This window comes from Homarus americanus, unplaced genomic scaffold (genome assembly GCF_018991925.1).
Source record: "Homarus americanus isolate GMGI-L3 unplaced genomic scaffold, GMGI_Hamer_2.0 scaffold45698, whole genome shotgun sequence".
Classification (NCBI taxonomy): Eukaryota; Metazoa; Arthropoda; class Malacostraca; order Decapoda; family Nephropidae; genus Homarus; species Homarus americanus.
Genome location: NW_024735554.1, coordinates 1511288 through 1521381, shown reverse-complemented (window position 1 = coordinate 1521381; position 10094 = coordinate 1511288).

Below are 10094 nucleotides of genomic sequence, written 5' to 3'. Positions count from 1 at the left end.
TATATATATATATATATATATATATATATATATATATATATATATATATATATATATATATATATATATATATATATATATATATATATATAAATTCAATGTTTTTTTTAATTTACGTCTTAGAAATAATGTTAGTGTAGAATATATATTATTATTATTATTATTATTATTATTATCAGCATTATTATTATTATAATTATTATTATTATTATTATTATTATTATTATTATTATTATCATTATCATTATTATTATCATTATTATTATCATTATCATTATCATTATTATTATTATCATTATTATTATTATTATTATTTAAGTGTCTTTTTTGTATATATTCCGCGTCCTTGTTTAAGACTGGGTGGTTTTTCAGCTTTTTTTTTATTCGTATATAATCGCATGTTTGTAGATCTTAATGCTTGCCTGTTCGTATAGTAAAGGTAAATATATCAAACATGTGGAAAATGACTAATCAATAACTCTTTTTTTTTACATACATTTCTCAATGATAAGGAACATTTATGATTTATTTTTCATACAAAACGATAATGACAAGGAAAATCCTTAGGAGTGGACCCAGGTACTGTGAGCACTCAGCCGTCCGCGCTAAGAACTCTTTCATGACGGCTCCTACTCACCATCACTCATCTTCCTGTTTATAAGAACCCTAAAACTTCTCTCTCTCACTTTTCATCACATGAATATATAAAACAGAGCTTTTCTTCACTAATTCTATATTAACTAGTCCATCTTCAGTTAATCCCAATATGTTTTGCTATAGCCTTTTCATCTCCCTTTCAGCATACTTCAAACACTCGTAATTGCTCTCATATTCCGAGTTTCTATTTGATTTTACGTCTGTTTTTTCTTAAGCTTTTGCTCGGACAGTACTTGCTAGTTTTCGGTACCACACTGTCCTTCAGCAAGCAGTGGGGTTAACCTTAGGGTGACGATGACCCAAAAGAAACATCCGAAAATCTTTTATTGTGTCTCTGTCCTATGGTTGTTGAAGGGCATGATTAATAAGGAAAGAGACATGTGCTCAGAAATAACTATACAAATATCGTTGTGATATATATATATATATATATATATATATATATATATATATATATATATATATATATATATATATATATATATATATATATATATATATATATATATATATATATATATATATATATATATATATATATATATATATATATTTTGTTACGAGTTGGGGATTTAGAATATAGTTACAAGTCTACCCAGATCCCAACAGGCAACAACAATAAAAAAACTTAAACAAACAAAGACAATCGGACTATAAAAGGGTAGACAAAGGATGTGAGTTTTTGTGGTGTACAATAAAGTACCATAAATTCCTTAACAAAATATTCAGCTTTCTATAATTTACCCTTAACCATACTTAACCTAAACATACGCAACATGGGCTTAACAGTATATACATATTTATACAACATACAACAAACTGAAGCAAGTGGAGGTGGGAGGCAATATAGGATTACAAATACTCAAGTGCAGTGCTAAGATGTCTGACGGGTAAGGCTGAGTATTGAAGAAGATGGTAAGTAGTCACTGTGCCGTAGGTTTCCAAGATAAGTGATCCTAGTGTGGTCACTTCCCAGAGTGAACTGCACTCTCCGTCAATTTGATGAGGAAGGCGGAGGGAGGTGACGCAACAACCAGGATATAGAGACAGGAAACCTGGAGTGGTGACTAAGACTAGTCATACTCGGGTTTCGTCCCTAGATGGCGTTGCTCGTGGTGCTGGGTAGGTAGATCATGACAATAGATGGCGTGGTTCGTAACACACCCCCCTCCTCCAAGGACCTCCGTAGCGCGGGCACGAAGTAGGTGATCACCTGGTGCGTCTGGAGAGTAGCTGCTGCATTTCGACTGGAGCTCGGGATAAGGAGTCCGCAATCAGGTTGTCCTCCCCCTTTATGTGCCGGACTTGTAGATTATAGGGCTGGGTGAGGAGAGCCCAGCGGAGGATTCGCTGATTGGAGGTCTTGTTGGTTTGGATGAACGTGAGCGGGTTATGGTCAGTGAAGACTAGGGTTGTTTGTGGGCGAGATTGGAGGTAACATTCAAACTTCTTTAGTGCCAACACCAGAGCCAGGGCCTCCTTCTCTCTGGTCGAGTAGTTGGTCTGATGTTTTTTTCAACTTGGCGGAGTAGTATGCCACAGGGTGAAGGACATCAGTGGTTGGGTCGGGTTGTAGGAGCACAGCCCTCACTCTGACACCGCTAGCATCGATTTGCAGATGGAAGGGCAAGGTGTAGTCAGGGGGGTGGACTACAGGCTTGGAGACAAGGAAGGCTTTGAGGCGGTGGAAAGACTGGTCGCACCTCTGGTTCCAGATGTAAGGGACCCATATGAACTGAGTACTGCCAGGTCTCTGTGAGGGGGTCAGCTGGAGAGATTTCTGGGAACCATTGTGTGCCCGCACATCCCCAGGAAGCGCATGAGTTCCTTCCTCGTCCTTGGAGTGGGGAAGGACAAGATGGCTTTAACGTTTGCGTCCTTGGGTCTCACCATACCATACTTAGCGATATATGTCCCAGGTAGTCTAAGCCCGGCCAAAAGCAGATTTAGCCAGGTTTTACAGTAAGAACAATAAAACAGTTTGCATCCATTGGGGTAGGTGTGGGACCTTTCGACCTACCACTCACGTCCCCAAGGTTATCATCAGAGGAGGACCTAACATGACGGAAGGTACCACGTTCCCTACTGCCCAGTGACTCCACCAGTAAGGCGTACGCATCAGCCAGCTCAGCCGCACGCCCTAAATTAACCTCTCCACGCTCCTCCACATGCTTCAAGATGTGAAATGGTATCTTGCTCTTCCACTCCTCCAGGACTACCAAGTTTAACAAATCCTGAAATGTGGAGGTCTCTGTAGCCTCTAACCACTTCTTGAAAAACCTATGCTTTTCTTGAGCAAACTCAAGAAAGGAGTGTGAAAATGTTTTGGTTAGTTTACGAAACTTCTGCCGGTATCTATCTGACGTGATAGCATAAGAGGTGAGGATATTCTTTTTTACGTTATCATAATCATCAGTCTGGTCTAAGCAGTTATAAACTCTACGAGCCTTACCACATAATTTAGGAACTAACACCGACACCCACTGGTCCATAGGCCACTCATTCTTCCCGGCTATTTTCTCAAAAGTCCTAAATGACCCGTCCATATCGGATTCATCAAACTCGGGAACAAGGGAAGAAGCATTAGCAGGGTTAAAAGCAGCTAGTCTCCCTTTTAAGGCCACTTCTTTTGATTTAAACTCCGATGTTAAGGTGACTTCTGTCTCTTTCACCTGGAGTTCTTTCAGTCTAACCTCCTGCTCCAACTTGGCCTGTTCCAACCTTCCCTCATGCTCCAACTTTTGCTCCAACTTGGCCTGTTCCAACTTTCCCTCATGCTCCAACTTGGCCTGTTCCAACTTGGCCTGTTCCAACTCATGCTCCAACTGGAGTTCTTTCATTTTGATTTGGAACTCGAACCTAGCTCGTTCTAGTTCTAAGGCGTCTACTCTTTGTGTTTTTTCTTGAGGGCTAGCCAGACCTGAGGCAACTTCTGAGTGAGGAAGTGTGGTGGATAGTGGTTGAAGTATCTTGGACATGGGCGTTAATTGGTCTACAGCGGATTCTTCTAAAACTTCTTGTTGAACCAACATATCAATTACCTGATTTTTTAACATTTCCTTAGTCAGTTGCTGTGAATATGGGATATTGTAATAGGTGGCTATACTTTTCCATTCTTTCTTCAGGATTAACACGTAATTTAGCTACGGAAGGATTTTCAATAAAATCCTGGAGATGGAAACCTGAGGTGGCCATTGTTAAGAAAAACTAGATAAATTAATTAATGGCCAAAAAGATAAGATAAGTGGATTACCCTAGAAAATATCACGGTAGTGGATAACCAGAAAGTCCCGGAAACTACCCAAGTTATACCTCGGGAAATTACACTTATGAATATTGTTCATCTGATAAGATCCTTAGATAAAGATAAGAGACTTGGAAAGATACCTGAAACAGGAAGGGCGTATTATGGCATTAATATAAAGATCCGGATAAACAACCCTTGAGTTACTTTATTATTGACCCCGAATGAGATAATGAGCAGAACAATAATTGAGGCTTTATATTTATGGGGTCCTGGTAGAGCGGGCATCCCAAGATATCACTTCACCCTAAACTAGTGACTATGGAACAGCCTACTCTGGAGCGACGGTACGGCATTAAACAGATCCGGATTCTTCCCTACACTCGATAAGATTTACTACACGATTGCCTACGTCTGTCACTCTTACTGTACGATAATACCAATATATGCACACGCATATGAAGGGAACTTTAAACCACCGTAAAGCAATTGTGATCAGAAGTGACTGGGAGGAATAATTAACAAGGAGTAACAAGCGGGGAAGAAATATGGCACTTAAGGTCGTGTCCTGTCACGGTCGCCATTTGTTACGAGTTGGGGATTTAGAATATAGTTAAAAGTCTACCCAGATCCCAACAGGCAACAACAATAAACAAACTTAAACAAACAAAGACAATCGGACTATAAAAGGGTAGACAAAGGATGCGAGTTTTTGTTGTGTATAATAAAGTACCATAAATTCCTTAACAAAACATTCAGCTTTCTATAATTTACCCTTAACCATACTTAACCTAAACATACGCAACATTGGCTTAACAGTATATACATATTTATACAACATACAACAAACTGAAGCAAGTGGAGGTGGGAGGCAATATAGGATTACAAATACTGAAGTGCAGTGCTGAGATGTCTGACGAGTAAGGCTGAGTATTGAAGAAGATGGTAGGTAGTCACTGTGCCGTAGGTTTCCAGGATAGGTGATCCTAGTGTGGTCACTTCCCAGAGTGAACTGAACTCTCCTTGATCCGGAGCTAATGAGGAAGACTTGGAGGAGGTGACGCAACAACCAGGATATAGAGACAGGAAACCCGGAGTGGTGACTAAGACTAGTCATACTCGGGTTTTCGTCCCTAGATGGCGTTGCTCTGTAGTGCTGGGTATGTAGATCATGACAATAGATGGCGTGGTTCGTAACAATATATATATATATATATATATATATATATATATATATATATATATATATATATATATATATATATATATATATATATATATATATATATATATATATATATATATATACAATCAACACCTCAACCAGCCAGGATTCGAACCCACGGCCCACAAGGAAAGAAAACACGAAGTTCCCAAGCGCTTTCGTGTAATTCAGATCTTCAGGGGTGAGTACAGACTAAAGAGGAGTGCAAAACAAGGTGTATATATAGAGAGGAGGGTGAGATCAGGTCCACAATGGTCAGGTATTGGGTAATGTCCCTACTAATCTTTACATAGCACGGCAACGGTCGGTAGTCAGGTCAGAGGGTAAGGTGACCCAACCTTCTCACCTAGTTACAAATCTTCTTTATTACAAAATTGTCCAGTTTGTACATGCCATTACTCAAATTCATGTTGAATGCTTCGGTATGTTTAATGAGACTAGATTCTATGATGTTCCTACTATCAATTGAATTACAAGGTAATATTGAGGAGACATTATCCCAGTCAATGCAATGCTTGTTATCCCTCAAATGAACAAACAGAGCATTGGATTCCTGGCCTGTCCTAACACTATATTCATGTTGTTTAAGTCTAGTTACAAGATCTTTACCTGTCTGGCCTAAGTAAAACACCTTGTTTTGTACTCCTCTTTAGTCTGTACTCACCCCTGAAGATGTGAATTACACGAAAGCGCTTGGGAACTTCGTGTTTTCTTCTTTCCTTGTGGTTATCAGCATATACCTAGATCATGCGCACCTACAGTGATTTACTTGCATATATATATATGCAAGTAAATCACTGTAGGTGCGCGTGATCCAGGTATATGCTGATAACCACAAGGAAAAAAACACGAAGTTTCCAAGCGCTTTCGTGTAATTCACATCTTCAGGGGTGAGTACAGACTAAGGAGAAATACATAACAAGGCATATGTATATATATGCTGTATACAGATAACTTGCTCTTACTAGAGTTACATTATTATTGAACACCATTATCAATATTGTCAAATTATCTGCACTTTTTTTAGAGCCTCAGTAAAACTTGTAATTTATTTAAGTAACTACATAAATCTTTATTACATTTTCTGTTACATTCTTTACTTCCTATAAATGATTACTTTCATTTACATCACCCTGATCACCGGAAGTTATAACAAATATCATCCTTTGAAAAACTTTAATCATCCTCATTACCAATTTCCTCTGAGTTCATCCAAATCCCAACTTTCTCTCGTCTTATTCTAAAGAGGATTTTATCGTCCAGCTCTGATATCTCTCTTTGGCTAAATCTTCCAAATATTCTCCCATTATCCTCTGATGGTACTCCGCTCCTCCTACTCTACCTCCTCCTCCTCTTACTACTCCTTCTCCTCTGCCTCCCCTTCTTCCTGCTCCTCCTCCTCTCCATTTCATATTCTTATTCCCTTTCTTCTCCTACTCCTCCTCCTTCTCCCCCTCCCTTTCGTCCTTCTCCTTCTCCTGCTCCCCCGTCTCCTCTTCCCTATCTCATCTTCCTATTCCCCCACCTCCTCCCCTTCCTCCTCCTACTACCCCTTCTGCTCCCCCCTCCTCCTGCACCTGACCACCTCCCAATTTTTCTTAAAACTAAAAAAAATGGCCAAAAAAACTCTCTCACGACGTCTGTGTCTCATCCTTCACGTCCCTCAGTCCTTAATATTTTCCCTGGGATGATAATTCTCTCATCTGTGTGTGTGTGTGTGGGGGGGGGGGCACCTGTAACCCAAGAAGCTCTGCAGGAGATGGTGTTTCTCACTATATATATTCACTATTAAAGCACTAATATGGTGGACGTGATCTCACCCATTTCTACCTCCGCCCTTGGCACAACATTCTCAGCACAGTGTAAACTTACCACACTCTCCCTCTTGGCACGCGTCTCTTCCCCTGCACACAACAACACTCACTCTCCTTCCTTACTAATGTTCCTCCAACTCACTCATCTCGCTTTACATTCATTAATTTATTTTACTATAGTAATGACATCTACAGGTGTAACATCAGGCAAGTGAGGGTGTAAGAAGGGTGGCGGTGTGTGTGTGTATGCGCAGGGTGGTCTAATGCGTCTAGTATGGCAGCATTATGTTAGCGTTAAGGTGCAAGCACTGCTTGCTTCCTCTCGCTTTCAGCTACCGCCGCTGGCTAGCCCTCGTGGTGAACAAGGAAGCATCCTTGTGCAAGTCTTTACCTGCTAGTACACAGTCTCTTCTACATCAAGACTCCTGTTGTGCCTCCTTGTGGCAACACACTGTAACTGGGTGCCTCTTGGACCCAGGCAAGACCAGCAGGGAATCTCAGAGCAACAGTGGGCCTCAGAGGATCGACACATAGCCTCACTGGCTTGTGGACACGTCCTGGCACCTATCAGCCACTGCCCCAACTGCCTTGCAGATTAACCTTGGTAGGTAAAGTATAAGGCTACGGGAGTAAACCCCGAACGAAAATTCATTGGTGGAGCCCCCCATCAGGCAGATATGCTTACAGGGCTCCAGTAAGACCCCAGCAGCAGTATAGGCGGAATAGCTGACCAAATGGGAACCCAATAACTACACCGGCGGATGTAGGCAATGCATGATGGACAGGCTAATAAGGCGAAACCCAACAAACTGGGCTCTCGGAAGTCTAAGGACACTCGCCCTCTCCCCAGTCGTTGCAACACTTGCACAGAGTGGATCAGTAAAAGGAAAAGCCAAGAAGTGTGGTTGCAACCTGAGCCCCTGCCTCACCACATAAATCAACTCACAGGCATCCATCATCCAACTCATCATATTTCTCATCATCATCAAAATCCTCATGCTTCCAAAATTCCTATGGCCACAGACGAGATGAGTGGCGACGGGGACACGCAGAGATGACTGCCGGGAGTCTCTTGTCACAACTTTGCATATGGGCGGCATAGATAAGATGGTCGTTTATGCACTGGGTTCTAGGCTGCAGTGCAATCCAGTCCTGTCTGTGCATCTGAGCAGCCCTTTCCAGGAGCCACTCTGCTCACCCCACATAGGGAGGGGGCTAGAAAAGGTGCCCTAAACATAGCCTGCATTAAAAACCAACCTGACTGGACAACCAGACCTAGTAAGGTCATTCTAATGCAGTCTAAACATAATCATAATCACAGATCAAAGCAAAAACAAACTATACAATCTCTTTTAGTCACTGTAGGGAGCTGAAATTATCTACAAAGTTGCACGTGTATTGAGCAGTGATCCACCGCACCCTACTGTATGGCAGCGAGACATGGATCATATACAGGAGGCACCTCAAGGCACTCGAAAACTTTCACCAACATAGTCTACGTTCCATCGCTGGGAAGGCAAGAGAACAAATTCCAGTATTCTCACTGACACCAACTGTAGGAGCATCGAGGCTACCATTAACCATGAACAACTACGATGGACTGGTCATGTTTCCCGCATGGACGACAGTAGACTACTAAGGCAGCTACTTTACAGTTACCTAACGAATAGTAAATGTACCACTGGCGGACAACGGAAAGGGTATAAGGATAGTCTTAAGACAAACCCGAAAAAGTGCCAAATTGACCTCCTCACCTAGGAGACGATCACTCCATACCGTAATGCTTGCAGGAGCACCACACAAGAAGGTGTCAACACTTTCGAGTTAGCTCGATTGCATACCTAGGCAAACAAGCACCTACGCCAGAAAGATGCTGCCGCCGTCCACCCCACACTACATGTAACCCTTCACACATGCTACACCTGTGGACGGCTCTCCTGATCCCGTATCGGCTTCTCGAGTCACCTCAGAGCTCACCAACGAAGGTGACATCCTTAATAACTCATATCATTGTATCATAGCTGAATGATTGTCATACTCGATTTATAGTGACAGCAATGTAGTGGCAGTTGAAGGAGGTGAGGGTGTGAGGAGGGTGATAGTGACAGGTGAGGGTGTGAGGGGGGGTGATAGTGACAGGTGAGGGTGTGAGGAAGGTGATAGTGACAGGTGAGGGTGTGAGGGGTGGGTGATAGTGACAGATGAGGGGTGTAGGAGGGTGGTAGTGACAAGTGGGGTGTGAGGGGGTGATAAGGTGAGGGGCGTGAGGAGGGTGATAGTGACAGGTGAGGGTGTGAGGAAGGTGGGTGACAGGTGAGGGGTGAGGGGATGAACAGGTGAGGGGTGTGAGTGAGGGGTGATAGTGACAGGTGAGGGTGTGAGGGGGGTGATAGTGACAGGTGAGGGGGTGGGGAAGGTGATAGTGACAGGTGAGGGTGTGTGAGGAAGGTGATAGTGACAGGTGAGGGTGTGAGGGGGGTGATAGTGACAGGTGAGGGGTGTGGGGGGTGATAGTAACAGGTGAGGGTGTGAGGGGGTGATAGTGACAGGTGAGGGTGTGAGGGGGGTGATAGTGACAGGTGAGGGTGTGAGGGGGTTGATAGTGACAGGTGAGGGTGTGAGGGGGGTGATAGTGACAGGTGAGGGTGTGAGGAGGGTGATAGTGACGAGTGAGGCGAGGTGAAGGTATGCGGTGGAGGATAGTGATAGCGCAGTAAGATAATATAACATCAACATGACCGTAGTTGTTACAGAGCTGTAATAGATTACACCATCAACAAAAATTTAGTTGTTATAGCTCAGTAATGCATTATAACATCAATACCCTAAACGTACTCTAGATAAGGTTAAGTTTTATTCACTAATGTCCAGAGGTTAGGACAATTAAACCAACAGTTATTGTGTTTCCTTTCCGTGTCTCGCTGGATGAGGCTTTGCACAATTTTCTCTCTCGAGCTTCCTGGTCTATTGGCTGCCTCCTAATTTCATTTACCCTTCAGAGACTCTTTGTTTTATCTTGTGGGATCTGGTCAAGTATCTCTTTGGTGCTTTATTGGTGTATTGCAATACCGTCTGCCAACAGCCGGTTCATGTTCTTCCTTGTAGTAAAATATATCTTTTCCCCCTCATGTTGTGTCTTTATTGCAATACCGTC